The sequence below is a fragment of the Oncorhynchus gorbuscha genome, unplaced genomic scaffold (genome assembly GCF_021184085.1).
Source record: "Oncorhynchus gorbuscha isolate QuinsamMale2020 ecotype Even-year unplaced genomic scaffold, OgorEven_v1.0 Un_scaffold_1568, whole genome shotgun sequence".
In the NCBI taxonomy this organism is placed as follows: domain Eukaryota; kingdom Metazoa; phylum Chordata; class Actinopteri; order Salmoniformes; family Salmonidae; genus Oncorhynchus; species Oncorhynchus gorbuscha.
The window spans coordinates 1-26,830 of record NW_025746307.1 but is presented as its reverse complement, the minus strand read 5'-3'; the positions used below and the strand labels follow the sequence as shown (position 1 = coordinate 26,830).

General features: G+C 42.6%; 10 non-coding genes across 10 annotated transcripts; all 10 read right to left on the bottom strand.

Annotated features, from left to right (window-relative positions):
• Positions 1 to 2,560: 2,560 nt before the first annotated feature.
• Positions 2,561 to 2,633, bottom strand: trnaa-agc. Its single transcript has one exon. It is a non-coding gene; the product is annotated as a tRNA-Ala (tRNA).
• Positions 2,634 to 5,606: 2,973 nt separating this feature from the next.
• Positions 5,607 to 5,679, bottom strand: trnaa-agc. Its single transcript has one exon. It is a non-coding gene; the product is annotated as a tRNA-Ala (tRNA).
• A 3,806-nt stretch (positions 5,680 to 9,485) lies between these two features.
• Positions 9,486 to 9,558, bottom strand: trnaa-agc. The gene has a single exon. It is a non-coding gene; the product is annotated as a tRNA-Ala (tRNA).
• Positions 9,559 to 9,797: 239 nt separating this feature from the next.
• Positions 9,798 to 9,870, bottom strand: trnaa-agc. Its single transcript has one exon. It is a non-coding gene; the product is annotated as a tRNA-Ala (tRNA).
• A 1,799-nt stretch (positions 9,871 to 11,669) lies between these two features.
• trnaa-agc lies at positions 11,670 to 11,742 on the bottom strand. Its single transcript has one exon. It is a non-coding gene; the product is annotated as a tRNA-Ala (tRNA).
• A 549-nt stretch (positions 11,743 to 12,291) lies between these two features.
• On the bottom strand, positions 12,292 to 12,364 carry trnaa-agc. The gene has a single exon. It is a non-coding gene; the product is annotated as a tRNA-Ala (tRNA).
• An 862-nt stretch (positions 12,365 to 13,226) lies between these two features.
• Positions 13,227 to 13,299, bottom strand: trnaa-agc. The gene has a single exon. It is a non-coding gene; the product is annotated as a tRNA-Ala (tRNA).
• An 863-nt stretch (positions 13,300 to 14,162) lies between these two features.
• Positions 14,163 to 14,235, bottom strand: trnaa-agc. The gene has a single exon. It is a non-coding gene; the product is annotated as a tRNA-Ala (tRNA).
• A 1,175-nt stretch (positions 14,236 to 15,410) lies between these two features.
• Positions 15,411 to 15,483, bottom strand: trnaa-agc. Its single transcript has one exon. It is a non-coding gene; the product is annotated as a tRNA-Ala (tRNA).
• Positions 15,484 to 17,279: 1,796 nt separating this feature from the next.
• On the bottom strand, positions 17,280 to 17,352 carry trnaa-agc. Its single transcript has one exon. It is a non-coding gene; the product is annotated as a tRNA-Ala (tRNA).
• Between the last annotated feature and the right edge of the window lie 9,478 nt (positions 17,353 to 26,830).

The following is a 26,830-nucleotide window of genomic DNA, read 5'->3' as shown; positions in this document are numbered from 1 at the left end:
TGTATTGTTGGGTTAGTATCCAGAGCTACAACAACAATGTGTGCTGATTGAACCAAACTAAATAGTTGGAGGATGCAGGCATCGATCCCACTACCTCTCGCATGCTAAGCGAGCGCTCTACCATTTGAGCTAATCCCCCTGCAGCTCCAATCAGAAGTATGAAATCTCAATGACCGCACTGCCAAATCCCTCGTCCATAAGAAAGGATAATTTTTTAAAAGTATGCTTGCTTCAGCTGTCTAAAAGTTTTTTTCATGGTAGTTCAGTAAAGGTTGAAGTAGTGACTGCAGTAAGCCCAGTGGTGGAAATAGTTGTATTGTTGGGTTAGTATCCAGAGCTACAACAACAATGTGTGCTGATTGAACCAAACTAAATAGTTGGAGGATGCAGGCATCGATCCCACTACCTCTCACATGCTAAGCGAGCGCTCTACCATTTGAGCTAGCTCCCCCTGTGCCTCCAATAAGAAGAATGAAATCTCAATGACCGCACTGCCAAATCCCTTGTCCCTAAGAAAGGATACTTTTTAAAAAATGCTTGCTTCAGCTGTCTAAAAGTATTTTTCATGGTAGTTCAGTAAAGGTTGAAGTAGTGACTGCAGTAAGCCCAGTGGTGGAAATAGTTGTATTGTTGGGTTAGTATCCAGAGCTACAACAACAATGTGTGCTGATTGAACCAATCTAAATAGTTGGAGGATGCAGGCATCAATCCCACTACCTATCACATGCTAAGCGAGCACTCTACCATTTGAGCTAATCCCCCTGCACTTTCAACAAGAAGTATGAAATCTCAATGACCGCACTGCCAAATCCCTCGTCCATAAGAAAGGATAATTTTTAAAAAGTATGCTTGCTTCAGCTGTCTAAAAGTATTTTTCATGGTAGTTCAGTAAAGGTTGAAGTAGTGACTGCAGTAAGCCCAGTGGTGGAAATAGTTGTATTGTTGGGTTAGTATCCAGAGCTACAACAACAATGTGTGCTGATTGAACCAAACTAAATAGTTGGAGGATGCGGGCATCAATCCCGCTACCTCTCACATGCTAAGCGAGCGCTCTACCATTTGAGCTAATCCCCCTGCAGCTCCAATAAGAAGTATGAAATCTCAATGACCGCACTGCCAAATCCCTCGTCCATAAGAAAGGATAATTTTTAAAAAGTATGCTTGCTTCAGCTGTCTAAAAGTTTTTTCATGGTAGTTCAGTAAAGGTTGAAGTAGTGACTGCAGTAAGCCCAGTGGTGGAAATAGTTGTATTGTTGGGTTAGTATCCAGAGCTACAACAACAATGTGTGCTGATTGAACCAAACTAAATAGTTGGAGGATGCAGGCATCGATCCCGCTACCTCTCACATGCTAAGCGAGCGCTCTACCATTTGAGCTAATCCCCCTGCGCCTCCAACACAAAGTATGAAATCTCAATGACCGCACTGCCAAATCCCTCGTCCATAAGAAAGGATAATTTTTAAAAAGTATGCTTGCTTCAGCTGTCTAAAAGTATTTTTCATGGTAGTTCAGTAAAGGTTGAAGTAGTGACTGCAGTAAGCCCAGTGGTGGAAATAGTTGTATTGTTGGGTTAGTATCCAGAGCTACAACAACAATGTGTGCTGATTGAACCAAACTAAATAGTTGGAGGATGCAGGCATCGATCCCGCTACCTCTCACATGCTAAGCGAGCGCTCTACCATTTGGGCTAATCCCCCTGCGCCTCCAACATAAAGTAAGAAATCTCAATGACCGCACTGCCAAATCCCTCGTCCATAAGAAAGGATACTTTTTAAAAAGTATGCTTGCTTCAGCTCTCTAAAAATATTTTTCATGGTAGTTCAGTAAAGGTTGAAGTAAGGACTGCAGTAAGCCCAGTGGTGGAAATAGTTGTTTTGTTGGGTTAGTATCCAGAGCTACAACAACAATGTGTGCTGATTGAACCAAACTAAATAGTTTGAGGATGCAGGCATCGATCACGCTACCTCTCACATGCTAAGCGAGCGCTCTACCATTTGAGCTAATCCCCCTGCAGCTCCAATAAGAAGTATGAAATCTCAATGACCGCACTGCCGAATCCCTCGTCCATAAGAAAGGATAATTTTTTTAAAGTATGCTTGCTTCAGCTGTCTAAAAGTTTTTTTCATGGTAGTTCAGTAAAGCTTGAAGTGGTGACTGCAGTAAGCCCAGTGGTGGAAATAGTTGTATTGTTGGATTAGTATCCAGAGCTACAACAACAATGTGTGCTGATTGAACCAAACTAAATAGTTGGAGGATGCGGGCATCAATCCCGCTACCTCTCACATGCTAAACAAGCGCTCTACCATTTGAGCTAATCCCCCTGCGCCTTCAACAAGAAGTATGAAATCTCAATGACAGCACTGCCAAATCCCTCGTCCATAAGAAAGGATAATTTTTAAAAAGTATGCTTGCTTCAGCTGTCTAAAAGTATTTTTCATGGTAGTTCAGTAAAGGTTGAAGTAGTGACTGCAGTATGCCCAGTGGTGGAAATAGTTGTATTGTTGGGTTAGTATCCAGAGCTACAACAACAATGTGTGCTGATTGAACCAAACTAAATAGTTGGAGGATGCGGGCATCGATCCCGCTACCTCTCACATGCTAAGCGAGCGCTCTACCATTTGAGCTAATCCCCCTGCAGCTCCAATAAGAAGTATGAAATCTCAATGACCGCACTGCCAAATCCCTCGTCCATAAGAAAGGATACTTTTTAAAAAGTATGCTTGCTTCAGCTGTCTAAAAATATTTTTCATGGTAGTTCAGTAAAGGTTGAAGTAGTGACTGCAGTAAGCCCAGTGGTGGAAATAGTTGTATTGTTGGGTTAGTATCCAGAGCTACAACAACAATGTGTGCTGATTGAACCAAACTAAATAGTTGGAGGATGCAGGCATCGATCCCGCTACCTCTCACATGCTAAGTGAGCGCTCTACCATTTGAGCTAATCCCCCTGCGCCTCCAACAAGAAGTATGAAATCTCAATGACTGCACTGCCAAATCCCTCGTCCATAAGAAAGGATACTTTTTTAAAGTATGCTTGCTTCAGCTGTCTAAAAGTATTTTTCATGGTAGTTCAGTAAAGGTTGAAGTAGTGACTGCAGTAAGCCCAGTGGTGGAAATAGTTGTATTGTTGGGTTAGTATCCAGAGCTACAACAACAATGTGTGCTGATTGAACCAAACTAAATAGTTGGAGGATGCAGGCATCGATCCCGCTACCTCTCACATGCTAAGCGAGCGCTCTACCATTTGAGCTAATCCCCCTGCAGCTCCAATCAGAAGTATGAAATCTCAATGACCGCACTGCCAAATCCCTCGTCCATAAGAAAGGATAATTTTTAAAAAGTATGCTTGCTTCAGCTGTCTAAAAGTATTTTTCATGGTAGTTCAGTAAAGGTTGAAGTAGTGACTGCAGTAAGCCCAGTGGTGGAAATAGTTGTATTGTTGGGTTAGTATCCAGAGCTACAACAACAATGTGTGCTGATTGAACCAAACTAAATAGTTGGAGGATGCAGGCATCGATCCCGCTACCTCTCACATGCTAAGCAAGCGCTCTACCATTTGAGCTAATCCCCCTGCATCTCCAACAAGAAGTATGAAATCTCAATGACCGCACTGCCAAATCCCTCGTCCATAAGAAAGGATAATTTTTTAAAAGTATGCTTGCTTCAGCTGTCTAAAAGTTTTTTCATGGTAGTTCAGTAAAGGTTGAAGTAGTGACTGCAGTAAGCCCAGTGGTGGAAATAGTTGTATTGTTGGGTTAGTATCCAGAGCTACAACAACAATGTGTGCTGATTGAACCAAACTAAATAGTTGGAGGATGCAGGCATCGATCCCGCTACCTCTCACATGCTAAACGAGCGCTCTACCATTTGAGCTAATCCCCCTGCGCCTCAACAAGAAGTATGAAATCTCAATGACTGCACTGCCAAATCCCTCGTCCATAAGAAAGGATACTTTTTTTAAAGTATGCTTGCTTCAGCTGTCTAAAAGTATTTTTCATGGTAGTTCAGTAAAGGTTGAAGTAGTGACTGCAGTAAGCCCAGTGGTGGAAATAGTTGTATTGTTGGGTTAGTATCCAGAGCTACAACAACAATGTGTGCTGATTGAACCAAACTAAATAGTTGGAGGATGCAGGCATCGATCCCGCTACCTCTCACATGCTAAGCGAGCGCTCTACCATTTGAGCTAATCCCCCTGCGCCTCCAACAAGAAGTATGAAATCTCAATGACCGCACTGCCAAATCCCTCGTCCATAAGAAAGGATACTTTTTTAAAAAGTATGCTTGCTTCATCTGTCTAAAAGTATTTTTCATGGTAGTTCAGTAAAGGTTGAAGTAGTGACTGCAGTAAGCCCAGTGGTGGAAATAGTTGTATTGTTGGGTTAGTATCCAGAGCTACAACAACAATGTGTGCTGATTGAACCAAACTAAATAGTTGGAGGATGCGGGCATCGATCCCGCTACCTCTCACATGCTAAGCGAGCGCTCTACCATTTGAGCTAATCCCCTGCAACTCCAATCAAGAAGTATGAAATCTCAATGACCGCACTGCCAAATCCCTCGTCCATAAGAAAGGATACTTTTTTAAAGTATGCTTGCTTCAGCTGTCTAAAAGTATTTTTCATGGTAGTTCAGTAAAGGTTGAAGTAGTGACTGCAGTAAGCCCAGTGGTGGAAATAGTTGTATTGTTGGGTTAGTATCCAGAGCTACAACAACAATGTGTGCTGATTGAACCAAACTAAATAGTTGGAGGATGCGGGCATTGATCCCGCTACCTCTCGCATGCTAAGCAAGCGCTCTACCATTTGAGCTAATCCCCTGCAGCTCTAATCTGCTTGCTTCAGCTGTCTAAAAGTATTTTTCATGGTAGTTCAGTAAAGGTTGAAGTAGTGACTGCAGTAAGCCCAGTGGTGGAAATAGTTGTATTGTTGGGTTAGTATCCAGAGCTACAACAACAATGTGTGCTGATTGAACCAAACTAAATAGTTGGAGGATGCAGGCATCGATCCCGCTCCCTCTCACATGCTAAGCGAGCGCTCTACCATTTGAGCTAATCCCCCTGCGCCTCCAACATGAAGTATGAAATCTCAATGACCGCACTGCCGAATCCCTCGTCCATAAGAAAGGATAATTTTTTTAAAGTATGCTTGCTTCAGCTGTCTAAAAGTTTTTTTCATGGTAGTTCAGTAAAGCTTGAAGTGGTGACTGCAGTAAGCTCAGTGGTGGAAATAGTTGTATTGTTGGATTAGTATCCAGAGCTACAACAACAATGTGTGCTGATTGAACCAAACTAAATAGTTGGAGGATGCAGGCATCAATCCCGCTACCTCTCACATGCTAAACAAGCGCTCTACCATTTGAGCTAATCCCCCTGCGCCTTCAACAAGAAGTATGAAATCTCAATGACCGCACTGCCAAATCCCTCGTCCATAAGAAAGGATACTTTTTTTAAAAGTATGCTTGCTTCATCTGTCTAAAAGTATTTTTCATGGTAGTTCAGTAAAGGTTGAAGTAGTGACTGCAGTAAGCCCAGTGGTGGAAATAGTTGTATTGTTGGGTTAGTATCCAGAGCTACAACAACAATGTGTGCTGATTGAACCAAACTAAATAGTTGGAGGATGCGGGCATCGATCCCGCTACCTCTCACATGCTAAGCGAGCGCTCTACCATTTGAGCTAATCCCCCTGCAGCTCCAATCAGAAGTATGAAATCTCAATGACCGCACTGCCAAATCCCTCGTCCATAAGAAAGGATAATTTTTAAAAAGTATGCTTGCTTCAGCTGTCTAAAAGTATTTTTCATGGTAGTTCAGTAAAGGTTGAAGTAGTGACTGCAGTAAGCCCAGTGGTGGAAATAGTTGTATTGTTGGGTTAGTATCCAGAGCTACAACAACAATGTGTGCTGATTGAACCAAACTAAATAGTTGGAGGATGCAGGCATCGATCCCGCTACCTCTCACATGCTAAGCGAGCGCTCTACCATTTGAGCTAATCCCCCTGCAGCTCCAACAAGAAGTATGAAATCTCAATGACCGCACTGCCAAATCCCTCGTCCATAAGAAAGGATAATTTTTTTAAAGTATGCTTGCTTCAGCTGTCTAAAAGTATTTTTCATGGTAGTTCAGTAAAGGTTGAAGTAGTGACTGCAGTAAGCCCAGTGGTGGAAATAGTTGTATTGTTGGGTTAGTATCCAGAGCTACAACAACAATGTGTGCTGATTGAACCAAACTAAATAGTTGGAGGATGCAGGCATCGATCCCGCTACCTCTCACATGCTAAACGAGCGCTCTACCATTTGAGCTAATCCCCCTGCGCCTTCAACAAGAAGTATGAAATCTCAATGACTGCACTGCCAAATCCCTCGTCCATAAGAAAGGATACTTTTTAAAAGTATGCTTGCTTCAGCTGTCTAAAAGTATTTTTCATGGTAGTTCAGTAAAGGTTGAAGTAGTGACTGCAGTAAGCCCAGTGGTGGAAATAGTTGTATTGTTGGGTTAGTATCCAGAGCTACAACAACAATGTGTGCTGATTGAACCAAACTAAATAGTTGGAGGATGCAGGCATTGATCCCGCTACCTCTCGCATGCTAAGCAAGCGCTCTACCATTTGAGCTAATCCCCTGCATGAAATCTCAATGACCGCACTGCCAAAATCTGCTTGCTTTCAGCTGTCTAAAAGTATTTTTCATGGTAGTTCAGTAAAGGTTGAAGTAGTGACTGCAGTAAGCCCAGTGGTGGAAATATTTGTATTGTTGGGTTAGTATCCAGAGCTACAACAACAATGTGTTCTGATTGAACCAAACTAAATAGTTGGAGGATGTAGGCATCGATCCCGCTACCTCTCACATGCTAAGCGAGCGCTCTACCATTTGAGCTAATCCCCCTGCGCCTCCAACAAGAAGTATGAAATCTCAATGACCGCACTGCCAAATCCCTCGTCCATAAGAAAGGATACTTTTTTTAAAAGTATGCTTGCTTCATCTGTCTAAAAGTATTTTTCATGGTAGTTCAGTAAAGGTTGAAGTAGTGACTGCAGTAAGCCCAGTGGTGGAAATAGTTGTATTGTTGGGTTAGTATCCAGAGCTACAACAACAATGTGTGCTGATTGAACCAAACTAAATAGTTGGAGGATGCGGGCATCGATCCCGCTACCTCTCTCATGCTAAGCGAGCGCTCTACTATTTGAGCTAATCCCCCTGCAACTCCAATCAGAAGTATGAAATCTCAATGACCGCACTGCCAAATCCCTCGTCCATAAGAAAGGATACTTTTTTTAAAAGTATGCTTGCTTCAGCTGCCTAAAAGTATTTTTCATGGTAGTTCAGTAAAGGTTGAAGTAGTGACTGCAGTAAGCCCAGTGGTGGAAATAGTTGTATTGTTGGGTTAGTATCCAGAGCTACAACAACAATGTGTGCTGATTGAACCAAACTAAATAGTTGGATGATGCGGGCATTGATCCCGCTACCTCTCGCATGCTAAGCAAGCGCTCTACCATTTGAGCTAATCCCCCTGCAGCTCTAATCTGCTTGCTTCAGCTGTCTAAAAGTATTTTTCATGGTAGTTCAGTAAAGGTTGAAGTAGTGACTGCAGTAAGCCCAGTGGTGGAAATAGTTGTATTGTTGGGTTAGTATCCAGAGCTACAACAACAATGTGTGCTGATTGAACCAAACTAAATAGTTGGAGGATGCAGGCATCGATCCCGCTCCCTCTCACATGCTAAGCGAGCGCTCTACCATTTGAGCTAATCCCCCTGCGCCTCCAACATGAAGTATGAAATCTCAATGACCGCACTGCCGAATCCCTCGTCCATAAGAAAGGATAATTTTTTAAAAGTATGCTTGCTTCAGCTGTCTAAAAGTTTTTTTCATGGTAGTTCAGTAAAGCTTGAAGTGGTGACTGCAGTAAGCTCAGTGGTGGAAATAGTTGTATTGTTGGGTTAGTATCCAGAGCTACAACAACAATGTGTGCTGATTGAACCAAACTAAATAGTTGGAGGATGCAGGCATCAATCCCGCTACCTCTCACATGCTAAACAAGCGCTCTACCATTTGAGCTAATCCCCCTGCGCCTTCAACAAGAAGTATGAAATCTCAATGACCGCACTGCCAAATCCCTCGTCCATAAGAAAGGATAATTTTTTTTAAAAAGTATGCTTGCTTCAGCTGTCTAAAAGTATTTTTCATGGTAGTTCAGTAAAGGTTGAAGTAGTGACTGCAGTGAGCCCAGTGGTGGAAATAGTTGTATTGTTGGGTTAGTATCCAGAGCTTCAACAACAATGTGTGCTGATTGAACCAAACTAAATAGTTGGAGGATGCAGGCATCGATCCCGCTACCTCTCACATGCTAAACAAGCGCTCTACCATTTGAGCTAATCCCCCTGCGCCTTCAACATGAAGTATGCAATCTCAATGACTGCACTGCCAAATCCCTCGTCCATAAGAAAGGATACTTTTTTTAAAGTATGCTTGCTTCAGCTGCCTAAAAGTATTTTTCATGGTAGTTCAGTAAAGGTTGAAGTAGTGACTGCAGTAAGCCCAGTGGTGGAAATAGTTGTATTGTTGGGTTAGTATCCAGAGCTACAACAACAATGTGTGCTGATTGAACCAAACTAAATAGTTGGATGATGCGGGCATTGATCCCGCTACCTCTCACATCTCGCATTTGAGCTAATCCCAAGCGCTCTACCATTTGAGCTAATCCCCCTGCAGCTCTAATCTGCTTGCTTCAGCTGTCTAAAAGTATTTTTCATGGTAGTTCAGTAAAGGTTGAAGTAGTGACTGCAGTAAGCCCAGTGGTGGAAATAGTTGTATTGTTGGGTTAGTATCCAGAGCTACAACAACAATGTGTGCTGATTGAACCAAACTAAATAGTTGGAGGATGCAGGCATCGATCCCGCTACCTCTCACATGCTAAGCGAGCGCTCTACCATTTGAGCTAATCCCCTGCGCTCCAACATGAAGTATGAAATCTCAATGACCGCACTGCCGAATCCCTCGTCCATAAGAAAGGATAATTTTTTAAAAGTATGCTTGCTTCAGCTGTCTAAAAGTTTTTTTCATGGTAGTTCAGTAAAGGTTGAAGTAGTGACTGCAGTAAGCCCAGTGGTGGAAATAGTTGTATTGTTGGGTTAGTATCCAGAGCTACAACAACAATGTGTGCTGATTGAACCAAACTAAATAGTTGGAGGATGCAGGCATCAATCCCGCTACCTCTCACATGCTAAACAAGCGCTCTACCATTTGAGCTAATCCCCCTGCGCCTTCAACAAGAAGTATGAAATCTCAATGACCGCACTGCCAAATCCCTCGTCCATAAGAAAGGATACTTTTTTAAAAGTATGCTTGCTTCATCTGTCTAAAAGTATTTTTCATGGTAGTTCAGTAAAGGTTGAAGTAGTGACTGCAGTAAGCCCAGTGGTGGAAATAGTTGTATTGTTGGGTTAGTATCCAGAGCTACAACAACAATGTGTGCTGATTGAACCAAACTAAATAGTTGGAGGATGCGGGCATCGATCCCGCTACCTCTCGCATGCTAAGCGAGCGCTCTACCATTTGAGCTAATCCCCCTGCAGCTCCAATCAGAAGTATGAAATCTCAATGACCGCACTGCCAAATCCCTCGTCCATAAGAAAGGATAATTTTTAAAAAGTATGCTTGCTTCAGCTGTCTAAAAGTATTTTTCATGGTAGTTCAGTAAAGGTTGAAGTAGTGACTGCAGTAAGCCCAGTGGTGGAAATAGTTGTATTGTTGGGTTAGTATCCAGAGCTACAACAACAATGTGTGCTGATTGAACCAAACTAAATAGTTGGAGGATGCGGGCATCGATCCCGCTACCTCTCACATGCTAAGCGAGCGCTCTACCATTTGAGCTAATCCCCCTGCAGCTCCAATAAGAAGTATGAAATCTCAATGACCGCACTGCCAAATCCCTCGTCCATAAGAAAGGATAATTTTTTAAAAGTATGCTTGCTTCAGCTGTCTAAAAGTATTTTTCATGGTAGTTCAGTAAAGGTTGAAGTAGTGACTGCAGTGAGCCCAGTGGTGGAAATAGTTGTATTGTTGGGTTAGTATCCAGAGCTTCAACAACAATGTGTGCTGATTGAACCAAACTAAATAGTTGGAGGATGCAGGCATCGATCCCGCTACCTATCACATGCTAAGCGAGCGCTCTACCATTTGAGCTAATCCCCCTGCGCATCCAACAAGAAGTATGAAATCTCAATGACCGCACTGCCAAATCCCTCGTCCATAAGAAAGGATACTTTTTAAAAAGTATGCTTGCTTCAGCTCTCTAAAAATATTTTTCATGGTAGTTCAGTAAAGGTTGAAGTAGTGACTGCAGTAAGCCCAGTGGTGGAAATAGTTGTATTGTTGGGTTAGTATCCAGAGCTACAACAACAATGTGTTCTGATTGAACCAAACTAAATAGTTGGAGGATGCAGGCATCGATCCCGCTACCTCTCACATGCTAAGCGAGCGCTCTACCATTTGAGCTAATCCCCCTGCGCCTCCAACAAGAAGTATGAAATCTCAATGACCGCACTGCCAAATCCCTCGTCCATAAGAAAGGATACTTTTTTTAAAAGTATGCTTGCTTCATCTGTCTAAAAGTATTTTTCATGGTAGTTCAGTAAAGGTTGAAGTAGTGACTGCAGTAAGCCCAGTGGTGGAAATAGTTGTATTGTTGGGTTAGTATCCAGAGCTACAACAACAATGTGTGCTGATTGAACCAAACTAAATAGTTGGAGGATGCAGGCATCGATCCCGCTACCTCTCACATGCTAAGCGAGCGCTCTACCATTTGAGCTAATCCCCTGCAGCTCCAATCAGAAGTATGAAATCTCAATGACCGCACTGCCAAATCCCTCGTCCATAAGAAAGGATAATTTTTAAAAAGTATGCTTGCTTCAGCTGTCTAAAAGTATTTTTCATGGTAGTTCAGTAAAGGTTGAAGTAGTGACTGCAGTAAGCCCAGTGGTGGAAATAGTTGTATTGTTGGGTTAGTATCCAGAGCTACAACAACAATGTGTGCTGATTGAACCAAACTAAATAGTTGGAGGATGCAGGCATCGATCCCGCTACCTCTCACATGCTAAGCGAGCGCTCTACCATTTGAGCTAATCCCCCTGCGCCTCCAACAAGAAGTATGAAATCTCAATGACCGCACTGCCAAATCCCTCGTCCATAAGAAAGGATACTTTTTTAAAAGTATGCTTGCTTCATCTGTCTAAAAGTATTTTTCATGGTAGTTCAGTAAAGGTTGAAGTAGTGACTGCAGTAAGCCCAGTGGTGGAAATAGTTGTATTGTTGGGTTAGTATCCAGAGCTACAACAACAATGTGTGCTGATTGAACCAAACTAAATAGTTGGAGGATGCAGGCATCGATCCCGCTACCTCTCACATGCTAAGCGAGCGCTCTACCATTTGAGCTAATCCCCTGCAGCTCCAATCAGAAGTATGAAATCTCAATGACCGCACTGCCAAATCCCTCGTCCATAAGAAAGGATACTTTTTTTAAAAGTATGCTTGCTTCAGCTGTCTAAAAGTATTTTTCATGGTAGTTCAGTAAAGGTTGAAGTAGTGACTGCAGTAAGCCCAGTGGTGGAAATAGTTGTATTGTTGGGTTAGTATCCAGAGCTACAACAACAATGTGTGCTGATTGAACCAAACTAAATAGTTGGAGGATGCGGGCATCGATCCCGCTACCTCTCACATGCTAAGCGAGCGCTCTACCATTTGAGCTAATCCCCCTGCAGCTCCAAAGAAGTATGAAATCTCAATGACCGCACTGCCAAATCCCTCGTCCATAAGAAAGGATAATTTTTTAAAAGTATGCTTGCTTCAGCTGTCTAAAAGTATTTTTCATGGTAGTTCAGTAAAGGTTGAAGTAGTGACTGCAGTAAGCCCAGTGGTGGAAATAGTTGTATTGTTGGGTTAGTATCCAGAGCTACAACAACAATGTGTGCTGATTGAACCAAACTAAATAGTTGGAGGATGCAGGCATCGATCCCGCTACCTCTCACATGCTAAGCGAGCGCTCTACCATTTGAGCTAATCCCCCTGCAGCTCCAACAAGAAGTATGAAATCTCAATGACCGCACTGCCAAATCCCTCGTCCATAAGAAAGGATAATTTTTAAAAAGTATGCTTGCTTCAGCTGTCTAAAAGTATTTTTCATGGTAGTTCAGTAAAGGTTGAAGTAGTGACTGCAGTAAGCCCAGTGGTGGAAATAGTTGTATTGTTGGGTTAGTATCCAGAGCTACAACAACAATGTGTGCTGATTGAACCAAACTAAATAGTTGGAGGATGCGGGCATCGATCCCGCTACCTCTCACATGCTAAGCGAGCGCTCTACCATTTGAGCTAATCCCCCTGCAGCTCCAATCAAGAAGTATGAAATCTCAATGACCGCACTGCCAAATCCCTCGTCCATAAGAAAGGATAATTTTTAAAAAGTATGCTTGCTTCAGCTGTCTAAAAGTATTTTTCATGGTAGTTCAGTAAAGGTTGAAGTAGTGACTGCAGTAAGCCCAGTGGTGGAAATAGTTGTATTGTTGGGTTAGTATCCAGAGCTACAACAACAATGTGTGCTGATTGAACCAAACTAAATAGTTGGAGGATGCGGGCATCGATCCCGCTACCTCTCACATGCTAAGCGAGCGCTCTACCATTTGAGCTAATCCCCTGCAGCTCCAAAAGAAGTATGAAATCTCAATGACCGCACTGCCAAATCCCTCGTCCATAAGAAAGGATAATTTTTTAAAAGTATGCTTGCTTCAGCTGTCTAAAAGTATTTTTCATGGTAGTTCAGTAAAGGTTGAAGTAGTGACTGCAGTAAGCCCAGTGGTGGAAATAGTTGTATTGTTGGGTTAGTATCCAGAGCTACAACAACAATGTGTGCTGATTGAACCAAACTAAATAGTTGGAGGATGCAGGCATCGATCCCGCTACCTCTCACATGCTAAGCGAGCGCTCTACCATTTGAGCTAATCCCCCTGCAGCTCCAAAAAGAAGTATGAAATCTCAATGACCGCACTGCCAAATCCCTCGTCCATAAGAAAGGATAATTTTTAAAAAGTATGCTTGCTTCAGCTGTCTAAAAGTATTTTTCATGGTAGTTCAGTAAAGGTTGAAGTAGTGACTGCAGTATGCCCAGTGGTGGAAATAGTTGTATTGTTGGGTTAGTATCCAGAGCTACAACAACAATGTGTGCTGATTGAACTAAACTAAATAGTTGGAGGATGCGGGCATCGATCCCGCTACCTCTCGCATGCTAAGCGAGCGCTCTACCATTTGAGCTAATCCCCCTGCAGCTCCAATAAGAAGTATGAAATCTCAATGACCGCACTGCCGAATCCCTCGTCCATAAGAAAGGATAATTTTTTAAAAGTATGCTTGCTTCAGCTGTCTAAAAGTATTTTTCATGGTAGTTCAGTAAAGGTTGAAGTAGTGACTGCAGTAAGCCCAGTGGTGGAAATAGTTGTATTGTTGGGTTAGTATCCAGAGCTACAACAACAATGTGTGCTGATTGAACCAAACTAAATAGTTGGAGGATGCAGGCATCGATCCCGCTACCTCTCACATGCTAAGCGAGCGCTCTACCATTTGAGCTAATCCCCCTGCGCATCCAACAAGAAGTATGAAATCTCAATGACCGCACTGCCAAATCCCTCGTCCATAAGAAAGGATAATTTTTAAAAAGTATGCTTGCTTCAGCTGTCTAAAAGTATTTTTCATGGTAGTTCAGTAAAGGTTGAAGTAGTGACTGCAGTAAGCCCAGTGGTGGAAATAGTTGTATTGTTGGGTTAGTATCCAGAGCTACAACAACAATGTGTGCTGATTGAACCAAACTAAATAGTTGGAGGATGCAGGCATCGATCCCGCTACCTCTCACATGCTAAGCGAGCGCTCTACCATTTGAGCTAATCCCCCTGCGCCTCCAACAAGAAGTATGAAATCTCAATGACCGCACTGCCAAATCCCTCGTCCATAAGAAAGGATACTTTTTTAAAAGTATGCTTGCTTCATCTGTCTAAAAGTATTTTTCATGGTAGTTCAGTAAAGGTTGAAGTAGTGACTGCAGTAAGCCCAGTGGTGGAAATAGTTGTATTGTTGGGTTAGTATCCAGAGCTACAACAACAATGTGTGCTGATTGAACCAAACTAAATAGTTGGAGGATGCGGGCATCGATCCCGCTACCTCTCGCATGCTAAGCGAGCGCTCTACCATTTGAGCTAATCCCCCTGCAGCTCCAATCAGAAGTATGAAATCTCAATGACCGCACTGCCAAATCCCTCGTCCATAAGAAAGGATAATTTTTAAAAAGTATGCTTGCTTCAGCTGTCTAAAAGTATTTTTCATGGTAGTTCAGTAAAGGTTGAAGTAGTGACTGCAGTAAGCCCAGTGGTGGAAATAGTTGTATTGTTGGGTTAGTATCCAGAGCTACAACAACAATGTGTGCTGATTGAACTAAACTAAATAGTTGGAGGATGCGGGCATCGATCCCGCTACTTCTCACATGCTAAGCGAGCGCTCTACCATTTGAGCTAATCCCCCTGCAGCTCCAAAAAGAAGTATGAAATCTCAATGACCGCACTGCCGAATCCCTCGTCCATAAGAAAGGATAATTTTTTAAAAGTATGCTTGCTTCAGCTGTCTAAAAGTTTTTTTCATGGTAGTTCAGTAAAGGTTGAAGTAGTGACTGCAGTAAGCCCAGTGGTTGAAATAGTTGTATTGTTGGGTTAGTATCCAGAGCTACAACAACAATGTGTGCTGATTGAACTAAACTAAATAGTTGGAGGATGCGGGCATCGATCCCGCTACTTCTCACATGCTAAGCGAGCGCTCTACCATTTGAGCTAATCCCCCTGCAGCTCCAAAAAGAAGTATGAAATCTCAATGACCGCACTGCCGAATCCCTCGTCCATAAGAAAGGATAATGTTTTAAAAGTATGCTTGCTTCAGCTGTCTAAAAGTATTTTTCATGGTAGTTCAGTAAAGGTTGAAGTAGTGACTGCAGTAAGCCCAGTGGTGGAAATAGTTGTATTGTTGGGTTAGTATCCAGAGCTACAACAACAATGTGTGCTGATTGAACCAAACTAAATAGTTGGAGAATGCAGGCATCGATCCCGCCACATCTCACATGCTAAGCGAGCGCTCTACGATTTGAGCTAATCCCCCTGTAGCTCCAATCAGAAGTATGAAATCTCAATGACCGCACTGCCAAATCCCTCGTCCATAAGAAAGGATAATTTTTAAAAAGTATGCTTGCTTCAGCTGTCTAAAAGTATTTTTCATGGTAGTTCAGTAAAGGTTGAAGTAGTGACTGCAGTAAGCCCAGTGGTGGAAATAGTTGTATTGTTGGGTTAGTATCCAGAGCTACAACAACAATGTGTGCTGATTGAACTAAACTAAATAGTTGGAGGATGCGGGCATCGATCCCGCTACCTCTCGCATGCTAAGCGAGCGCTCTACCATTTGAGCTAATCCCCCTGCAGCTCCAAGAAGAAGTATGAAATCTCAATGACCGCACAGCCAAATCCCTCGTCCATAAGAAAGGATAATTTTTTAAAAGTATGCTTGCTTCAGCTGTCTAAAAGTTTTTTTCATGGTAGTTCAGTAAAGGTTGAAGTAGTGACTGCAGTAAGCCCAGTGGTGGAAATAGTTGTATTGTTGGATTAGTATCCAGAGCTACAACAACAATGTGTGCTGATTGAACCAAACTAAATAGTTGGAGGATGCAGGCATAAATCCCGCTACCTCTCACATGCTAAACGAGCGCTCTACCATTTGAGCTAATCCCCCTGCGCCTTCAACATGAAGTATGCAATCTCAATGACTGCACTGCCAAATCCCTCGTCCATAAGAAAGGATACTTTTTTTAAAGTATGCTTGCTTCAGCTGTCTAAAAGTATTTTTCATGGTAGTTCAGTAAAGGTTGAAGTAGTGACTGCAGTAAGCCCAGTGGTGGAAATAGTTGTATTGTTGGATTAGTATCCAGAGCTACAACAACAATGTGTGCTGATTGAACCAAACTAAATAGTTGGAGGATGCAGGCATCGATCCCGCTCCCTCTCACATGCTAAGCGAGCGCTCTACCATTTGAGCTAATCCCCCTGCGCCTCCAAAATGAAGTATGAAATCTCAATGACCGCACTGCCGAATCCCTCGTCCATAAGAAAGGATAATTTTTTTAAAGTATGCTTGCTTCAGCTGTCTAAAAGTTTTTTCATGGTAGTTCAGTAAAGGTTGAAGTAGTGACTGCAGTAAGCCCAGTGGTGGAAATAGTTGTATTGTTGGATTAGTATCCAGAGCTACAACAACAATGTGTGCTGATTGAACCAAACTAAATAGTTGGAGGATGCAGGCATAAATCCCGCTACCTCTCACATGCTAAACGAGCGCTCTACCATTTGAGCTAATCCCCCTGCGCCTTCAACATGAAGTATGCAATCTCAATGACTGCACTGCCAAATCCCTCGTCCATAAGAAAGGATACTTTTTAAAAGTATGCTTGCTTCAGCTGTCTAAAAGTATTTTTCATGGTAGTTCAGTAAAGGTTGAAGTAGTGACTGCAGTAAGCCCAGTGGTGGAAATAGTTGTATTGTTGGGTTAGTATCCAGAGCTACAACAACAATGTGTGCTGATTGAACCAAACTAAATAGTTGGAGGATGCAGGCATCGATCCCGCTCCCTCTCACATGCTAAGCGAGCGCTCTACCATTTGAGCTAATCACCCTGCGCCTCCAAAATGAAGTATGAAATCTCAATGACCGCACTGCCGAATCCCTCGTCCATAAGAAAGGATAATTTTTAAAAGTATGCTTGCTTCAGCTGTCTAAAAGTTTTTTCATGGTAGTTCAGTAAAGGTTGAAGTAGTGACTGCAGTAAGCCCAGTGGTGGAAATAGTTGTATTGTTGGGTTAGTATCCAGAGCTACAACAACAATGTGTGCTGATTGAACCAAACTAAATAGTTGGAGGATGCGGGCATCAATCCCGCTACCTCTCACATGCTAAACAAGCGCTCTACCATTTGAGCTAATCCCCCTGCGCCTTCAACAAGAAGTATGAAATCTCAATGACCGCACTGCCAAATCCCTCGTCCATAAGAAAGGATACTTTTTTAAAAAGTATGCTTGCTTCATCTGTCTAAAAGTATTTTTCATGGTAGTTCAGTAAAGGTTGAAGTAGTGACTGCAGTAAGCCCAGTGGTGGAAATAGTTGTATTGTTGGGTTAGTATCCAGAGCTACAACAACAATGTGTGCTGATTGAACCAAACTAAATAGTTGGAGGATGCGGGCATCGATCCCGCTACCTCTCGCATGCTAAGCGAGCGCTCTACCATTTGAGCTAATCCCCCTGCAGCTCCAATCAGAAGTATGAAATCTCAATGACCGCACTGCCAAATCCCTCGTCCATAAGAAAGGATAATTTTTAAAAAGTATGCTTGCTTCAGCTGTCTAAAAGTATTTTTCATGGTAGTTCAGTAAAGGTTGAAGTAGTGACTGCAGTAAGCCCAGTGGTGGAAATAGTTGTATTGTTGGGTTAGTATCCAGAGCTACAACAACAATGTGTGCTGATTGAACCAAACTAAATAGTTGGAGGATGCGGGCATCGATCCCGCTACCTCTCGCATGCTAAGCGAGCGCTCTACCATTTGAGCTAATCCCCTGCAGCTCCAATAAGAAGTATGAAATCTCAATGACCGCACTGCCGAATCCCTCGTCCATAAGAAAGGATAATTTTTTAAAAGTATGCTTGCTTCAGCTGTCTAAAAGTATTTTTCATGGTAGTTCAGTAAAGGTTGAAGTAGTGACTGCAGTAAGCCCAGTGGTGGAAATAGTTGTATTGTTGGGTTAGTATCCAGAGCTACAACAACAATGTGTGCTGATTGAACCAAACTAAATAGTTGGAGGATGCAGGCATCGATCCCGCTACCTATCACATGCTAAGCGAGCGCTCTACCATTTGAGCTAATCCCCCTGCGCATCCAACAAGAAGTATGAAATCTCAATGACCGCACTGCCAAATCCCTCGTCCATAAGAAAGGATACTTTTTAAATTTTAAAAGTATGCTTGCTTCAGCTGTCTAAAAATATTTTTCATGGTAGTTCAGTAAAGGTTGAAGTAGTGACTGCAGTAAGCCCAGTGGTGGAAATAGTTGTATTGTTGGGTTAGTATCCAGAGCTACAACAACAATGTGTGCTGATTGAACCAAACTAAATAGTTGGAGGATGCAGGCATCGATCCCGCTACCTCTCACATGCTAAGCGAGCGCTCTACCATTTGAGCTAATCCCCTGCGCCTCCAACAAGAAGTATGAAATCTCAATGACCGCACTGCCAAATCCCTCGTCCATAAGAAAGGATACTTTTTTTAAAAGTATGCTTGCTTCATCTGTCTAAAAGTATTTTTCATGGTAGTTCAGTAAAGGTTGAAGTAGTGACTGCAGTAAGCCCAGTGGTGGAAATAGTTGTATTGTTGGGTTAGTATCCAGAGCTACAACAACAATGTGTGCTGATTGAACCAAACTAAATAGTTGGAGGATGCGGGCATCGATCCCGCTACCTCTCACATGCTAAGCGAGCGCTCTACCATTTGAGCTAATCCCCTGCAGCTCCAAAAAGAAGTATGAAATCTCAATGACCGCACTGCCAAATCCCTCGTCCATAAGAAAGGATAATTTTTTAAAAAGTATGCTTGCTTCAGCTGTCTAAAAGTTTTTTTCATGGTAGTTCAGTAAAGGTTGAAGTAGTGACTGCAGTAAGCCCAGTGGTGGAAATAGTTGTATTGTTGGATTAGTATCCAGAGCTACAACAACAATGTGTGCTGATTGAACCAAACTAAATAGTTGGAGGATGCAGGCATCGATCACGCTACCTCTCACATGCTAAACGAGCGCTCTACCATTTGAGCTAATCCCCTGCGCCTTCAACAAGAAGTATGAAATCTCAATGACTGCACTGCCAAATCCCTCGTCCATAAGAAAGGATAATGTTTTGAACCAAAAAAAGTATGCTTGCTTCAGCTGTCTAAAAGTATTTTTCATGGTAGTTCAGTAAAGGTTGAAGTAGTGACTGCAGTAAGCCCAGTGGTGGAAATAGTTGTATTGTTGGGTTAGTATCCAGAGCTACAACAACAATGTGTGCTGATTGAACCAAACTAAATAGTTGGAGAATGCAGGCATCGATCCCGCCACATCTCACATGCTAAGCGAGCGCTCTACCATTTGAGCTAATCCCCCTGTGCCTCCAACTAGAAGTATGAAATCTCAATGACTCACTGCCAAATCCCTCGTCCATAAGAAAGGATACTTTTTTAAAAAGTATGCTTGCTTCAGCTGTCTAAAAGTATTTTTCATGGTAGTTCAGTAAAGGTTGAAGTAGTGACTGCAGTAAGCCCAGTGGTGGAAATAGTTGTATTGTTGGGTTAGTATCCAGAGCTACAACAACAATGTGTTCTGATTGAACCAAACTAAATAGTTGGAGGATGCAGGCATCGATCCCGCTACCTCTCACATGCTAAGCGAGCGCTCTACCATTTGAGCTAATCCCCCTGTGCTCAACAAGAAGTATGAAATCTCAATGACCGCACTGCCAAATCCCTCGTCCATAAGAAAGGATACTTTTTAAAAAGTATGCTTGCTTCAGCTGTCTAAAAGTATTTTTCATGGTAGTTCAGTAAAGGTTGAAGTAGTGACTGCAGTAAGCCCAGTGGTGGAAATAGTTGTATTGTTGGGTTAGTATCCAGAGCTACAACAACAATGTGTGCTGATTGAACCAAACTAAATAGTTGGAGGATGCGGGCATCGATCCCGCAACCTCTCGCATGCTAAGCGAGCTCTCTACCATTTGAGCTAATCCCCCTGCATGCTCCAATCAAGAAGTATGAAATCTCAATGACCGCACTGCCAAATCCCTCGTCCATAAGAAAGGATAATTTTTAAAAAGTATGCTTGCTTCAGCTGTCTAAAAGTATTTTTCATGGTAGTTCAGTAAAGGTTGAAGTAGTGACTGCAGTATGCCCAGTGGTGGAAATAGTTGTATTGTTGGGTTAGTATCCAGAGCTACAACAACAATGTGTGCTGATTGAACCAAACTAAATAGTTGGAGGATGCAGGCATAAATCCCGCTACCTCTCACATGCTAAACGAGCGCTCTACCATTTGAGCTAATCCCCTGCGCCTTCAACAAGAAGTATGAAATCTCAATGACCTGCACTGCCAAATCCCTCGTCCATAAGAAAGGATACTTTTTTAAAAGTATGCTTGCTTCAGCTGTCTAAAAGTATTTTTCATGGTAGTTCAGTAAAGGTTGAAGTAGTGACTGCAGTAAGCCCAGTGGTGGAAATAGTTGTATTGTTGGGTTAGTATCCAGAGCTACAACAACAATGTGTGCTGATTGAACCAAACTAAATAGTTGGAGGATGCGGGCATTGATCCCGCTACCTCTCGCATGCTAAGCGAGCGGTCTACCATTTGAGCTAATCCCCCGCCTCCAACAGCTCTAATCTGCTTGCTTCAGCTGTCTAAAAGCTGTATTTTTCATGGTAGTTCAGTAAAGGTTGAAGTAGTGACTGCAGTAAGCCCAGTGGTGGAAATAGTTGTATTGTTGGGTTAGTATCCAGAGCTACAACAACAATGTGAGCTGATTGAACCAAACTAAATAGTTGGAGAATGCAGGCATCAATCCCGCTACATCTCACATGCTAAGCGAGCGCTCACCATTTGAGCTAAACCCCTGCGCCTCCAACAAGAAGTATATGAAATCTTCAATGACTGATTGAACCAAACGCACTGCCAAATCCCTCGTCCATAAGAAAGGATACTTTTTTAAAAGTATGCTTGCTTCAGCTGTCTAAAAGTATTTTTCATGGTAGTTCAGTAAAGGTTGAAGTAGTGACTGCAGTAAGCCCAGTGGTGGAAATAGTTGTATTGTTGGGTTAGTATCCAGAGCTACAACAACAATGTGTGCTGATTGAACCAAACTAAATAGTTGGAGGATGCAGGCATCAATCCCACTACCTCTCACATGCTAAGCGAGCGCTCTACCATTTGAGCTAATCCCCCTGCAGCTCCAATCAGAAGTATGAAATCTCAATGACCGCACTGCCAAATCCCTCGTCCATAAGAAAGGATAATTTTTAAAAAGTATGCTTGCTTAAGCTGTCTAAAAGTATTTTTCATGGTACTTCAGTAAAGGTTGAAGTAGTGACTGTAGTAAGCCCAGTGGTGGAAATAGTTGTATTGTTGGGTTAGTATCCAGAGCTACAACAACAATGTGTGCTGATTGAACCAAACTAAATAGTTGGAGGATGCAGGCATCAATCTCGTTCCCTCTCACATGCTAAGTGAGCGCTCTACCATTTGAGCTAATCCCCCTGTTCCTTCAACAAGAAGTATGAAATCTCAATGACCGCACTGCCAAATCCCTCGTCCATTAGAAAGGATACTTTTTAAAATGTATGCTTGCTTCAGCTGTCTAAAAGTTTTTTTCATGGTAGTTCAGTAAAGGTTGAAGTAGTGACTGCAGTAAGTCCAGTGGTGGAAATAGTTGTATTGTTGGGTTAGTATCCAGAGCTACAACAACAATGTGTGCTGATTGAACCAAACTAAATAGTTGGAGGATGCAGGCATCGATCACGCTCCCTCTCACATGCTAAGCGAGCGCTCTACCATTTGAGCTAATCCCCCTGCGCCTCCAACATGAAGTATGAAATCTCAATGACCGCACTGCCAAATCCCTCGCCCATTAGAAAGGATACTTTTTAAAAAGTATGCTTGCTTCAGCTGTCTAAAATTATTTTTCATGGTAGTTCAGTAAAGGTTGAAGTAGTGATTGCAGTAAGCCCAGTGGTGGAAATAGTTGTATTGTTGGGTTAGTATCCAGAGCTACAACAACAATGTGTGCTGATTGAACCAAACTAAATAGTTGGAGGATGCAGGCATCAATCCCGGTCCCTCTCACATGCTAAGCGAGCGCTCTACCATTTGAGCTAATCACCCTGCGCCTCCAACAAGAAGTATGAAATCTCAATGACTGCACTGCCAAATCCCTCGTCCATAAGAAAGGATCATTTTTTAAAAGTATGCTTGCTTCATCTGTCTAAAAGTTTTTTCATGGTGGTTCAGCAAAGGTTGAAGTAGTGACTGCAGTAAGCCCAGTGGTGGAAATAGTTGTATTGTTGGGTTAGTATCCAGAGCTACAACAACAATGTGTGCTGATTGAACCAAACTAAATAGTTGGAGGATGCAGGCATCAATCCCGCTACCTCTCACATGCTAAGCGTGCACTCTACCATTTGAGCTAATCCCCCTGCGCCTCCAACAAGAAGTATGAAATCTCAATGACCGCACTGCCAAATCCCTCTAAATAGTTGGAGGATGCAGGCATCGATCCCACTAAGTGAGTGCTCTGCCATTTGAGCTAATCCCCTGTTCCTTCAACAAGAAGTATGAAATCTCAATGACTGCACTGCCAAATCCCTCGTCCATAAGAAAGGATAATTTTTTAAAAGTATGCTTGCTTCAGCTGTCTAAAAGTTTTTTTCATGGTAGTTCAGTAAAGGTTGAAGTAGTGACTGCAGTAAGCCCAGTGGTGGAAATAGTTGTATTGTTGGGTTAGTATCCAGAGCTACAACAACAATGTGTGCTGATTGAACCAAACTAAATAGTTGGAGGATGCAGGCATCGATCACGCTCCCTCTCACATGCTAAGCGAGCGCTCTACCATTTGAGCTAATCCCCTGTGCCTCCAACTAGAAGTATGAAATCTCAATGTCCTCACTGCCAAATCCCTCGTCCATAAGAAAGGATACTTTTTTTAAAAGTATGCTTGCTTCATCTGTCTAAAAGTATTTTTCATGGTAGTTCAGTAAAGGTTGAAGTAGGGACTGCAGTAAGCCCAGTGGTAGAAATAGTTGTTTTCTTGGGTTAGTATCTAGAGCTACAACAACAATGTGTGCTGATTGAACCAAACTAAATATTTTGAGGATGCAGGCATCGATCCCGCTACCTCTCACATGCTAAGTGAGCGCTCTACCATTTGAGCTACTCCCCCTGTGCCTCCAATAAGAAGTATGAAATCTCAATTACCGCACTGCCAAATCCCTCGTCCCTAAGAAAGGATACTTGCTTCAGCTGTCTAAAAGTATTTTTCATGGTAGTTCAGTAAAGGTTGAAGTAGTGACTGCAGTAAGCCCAGTGGTGGAAATAGTTGTATTGTTGGGTTAGTATCCAGAGCTACAACAACAATGTATGCTGATTGAACCAAACTAAATAATTGGATGATGCAGGCATCAATCCCACTACCTCTCACATGCTAAGCGAGCGCTCTACCATTTGAGCTAATCCCCCTGCAGCTCCAATCAGAAGTATGAAATCTCAATGACCGCACTGCCAAATCCCTCGTCCATAAGAAAGGATAATTTTTAAAAAGTATGCTTGCTTAAGCTGTCTAAAAGTATTTTTCATGGTACTTCAGTAAAGGTTGAAGTAGTGACTGTAGTAAGCCCAGTGGTGGAAATAGTTGTATTGTTGGGTTAGTATCCAGAGCTACAACAACAATGTATGCTGATTGAACCAAACTAAATAGTTGGAGGATGCAGGCATCAATCTCGTTCCCTCTCACATGCTAAGTGAGCGCTCTACCATTTGAGCTAATCCCCCTGTTCCTTCAACAAGAAGTATGAAATCTCAATGACCGCACTGCCAAATCCCTCGTCCATTAGAAAGGATACTTTTTAAAATGTATGCTTGCTTCAGCTGTCTAAAAGTTTTTTCATGGTAGTTCAGTAAAGGTTGAAGTAGTGACTGCAGTAAGTCCAGTGGTGGAAATAGTTGTATTGTTGGGTTAGTATCCAGAGCTACAACAACAATGTGTGCTGATTGAACCAAACTAAATAGTTGGAGGATGCAGGCATCGATCACGCTCCCTCTCACATGCTAAGCGAGCGCTCTACCATTTGAGCTAATCCCCCTGCGCCTCCAACATGAAGTATGAAATCTCAATGACCGCACTGCCAAATCCCTCGCCCATTAGAAAGGATACTTTTTAAAAAGTATGCTTGCTTCAGCTGTCTAAAATTATTTTTCATGGTAGTTCAGTAAAGGTTGAAGTAGTGATTGCAGTAAGCCCAGTGGTGGAAATAGTTGTATTGTTGGGTTAGTATCCAGAGCTACAACAACAATGTGTGCTGATTGAACCAAACTAAATAGTTGGAGGATGCAGGCATCAATCCCGGTCCCTCTCACATGCTAAGCGAGCGCTCTACCATTTGAGCTAATCACCCTGCGCCTCCAACAAGAAGTATGAAATCTCAATGACTGCACTGCCAAATCCCTCGTCCATAAGAAAGGATCATTTTTTAAAAGTATGCTTGCTTCATCTGTCTAAAAGTTTTTTCATGGTGGTTCAGCAAAGGTTGAAGTAGTGACTGCAGTAAGCCCAGTGGTGGAAATAGTTGTATTGTTGGGTTAGTATCCAGAGCTACAACAACAATGTGTGCTGATTGAACCAAACTAAATAGTTGGAGGATGCAGGCATCAATCCCGCTACCTCTCACATGCTAAGCGTGCACTCTACCATTTGAGCTAATCCCCTGCGCCTCCAACAAGAAGTATGAAATCTCAATGACCGCACTGCCAAATCCTCTAAATAGTTGGAGGATGCAGGCATCGATCCCACTAAGTGAGTGCTCTGCCATTTGAGCTAATCCCCCTGTTCCTTCAACAAGAAGTATGAAATCTCAATGACTGCACTGCCAAATCCCTCGTCCATAAGAAAGGATAATTTTTAAAAAGTATGCTTGCTTCAGCTGTCTAAAAGTTTTTTTCATGGTAGTTCAGTAAAGGTTGAAGTAGTGACTGCAGTAAGTCCAGTGGTGGAAATAGTTGTATTGTTGGGTTAGTATCCAGAGCTACAACAACAATGTGTGCTGATTGAACCAAACTAAATAGTTGGAGGATGCAGGCATCGATCACGCTCCCTCTCACATGCTAAGCGAGCGCTCTACCATTTGAGCTAATCCCCCTGCGCCTCCAACATGAAGTATGAAATCTCAATGACCGCACTGCCAAATCCCTCGCCCATTAGAAAGGATACTTTTTAAAAAGTATGCTTGCTTCAGCTGTCTAAAATTATTTTTCATGGTAGTTCAGTAAAGGTTGAAGTAGTGATTGCAGTAAGCCCAGTGGTGGAAATAGTTGTATTGTTGGGTTAGTATCCAGAGCTACAACAACAATGTGTGCTGATTGAACCAAACTAAATAGTTGGAGGATGCAGGCATCAATCCCGGTCCCTCTCACATGCTAAGCGAGCGCTCTACCATTTGAGCTAATCACCCTGCGCCTCCAACAAGAAGTATGAAATCTCAATGACTGCACTGCCAAATCCCTCGTCCATAAGAAAGGATCATTTTTTAAAAGTATGCTTGCTTCATCTGTCTAAAAGTTTTTTTCATGGTGGTTCAGCAAAGGTTGAAGTAGTGACTGCAGTAAGCCCAGTGGTGGAAATAGTTGTATTGTTGGGTTAGTATCCAGAGCTACAACAACAATGTGTGCTGATTGAACCAAACTAAATAGTTGGAGGATGCAGGCATCAATCCCGCTACCTCTCACATGCTAAGCGAGCACTCTACCATTTGAGCTAATCCCCCTGCGCCTCCAACAAGAAGTATGAAATCTCAATGACCGCACTGCCAAATCCCTCTAAATAGTTGGAGGATGCAGGCATCGATCCCGCTAAGTGAGTGCTCTGCCATTTGAGCTAATCCCCCTGCACCTCCAAAAAGAAGTATGAGATCTCAATGACCGCACATCCAAATCCCTCTAAATAGTTGGAGGATGCAGGCATCGATCCAGCTACCTCTCACATGCTAAGCAAGTGCTCTGCCATTTGAGCTAATCCCCCAGTGTCTCCAAAATGAAGTATGAAATCTCAATGACCGCACTGCCAAATCCCTCGTCCATAAGAAAGGATAATTTTTAAAAAGTATGCTTGCTTCAGCTGTCTAAAAGTATTTTTCATGGTAGTTCAGTAAAGGTTGAAGTAGTGACTGCAGTAAGCCCAGTGGTTGAAATAGTTGTATTGTTGGGTTAGTATCCAGAGCTACAACAACAATGTGTGCTGATTGAACCAAACTAAATAGTTGGAGGATGCAGGTATCGATCCCGCTACCTCTCACATGCTAAGCAAGCGCTCTACCATTTGAGCTAATCCCCCTACGTCTCCAACAAGAAGTATGAAATCTCAATGACCGCACTGCCAAATCCCTCGTCCATAAGAAAGGATATCTTTTAAAAAGTATGCTTGCTTCAGCTGTCTAAAAGTATTTTTCATGGTAGTTCAGTAAAGGTTGAAGTAGTGACTGCAGTAAGCCCAGTGGTGGAAATAGTTTTATTGTTGGGTTAGTATCCAGAGCTACAACAACAATGTGTGCTGATTGAACCAAACTAAATAGTTGGAGGATGCAGGCATCGATCCCGCTACCTCTCACATGCTAAGCAAGCGCTCTACCATTTGAGCTAATCCCCCTGCACCTCCAAAAAGAAGTATGAGATCTCAATGACCGCACTGCCAAATCCCTCTAAATAGTTGGAGGATGCAGGCATCGATCCCGCTACCTCTCACATGCTAAGCAAGTGCTCTGCCATTTGAGCTAATCCCCCAGTGCCTCCAACATGAAGTATGAAATCTCAATGACCGCACTGCCAAATCCCTCGTCCATAAGAAAGGATAATTTTTAAAAAGTATGCTTGCTTCAGCTGTCTAAAAGTATTTTCATGGTGGTTCAGTAAAGGTTGAAGTAGTGACTGCAGTAAGTCCAGTTGTGGAAATAGT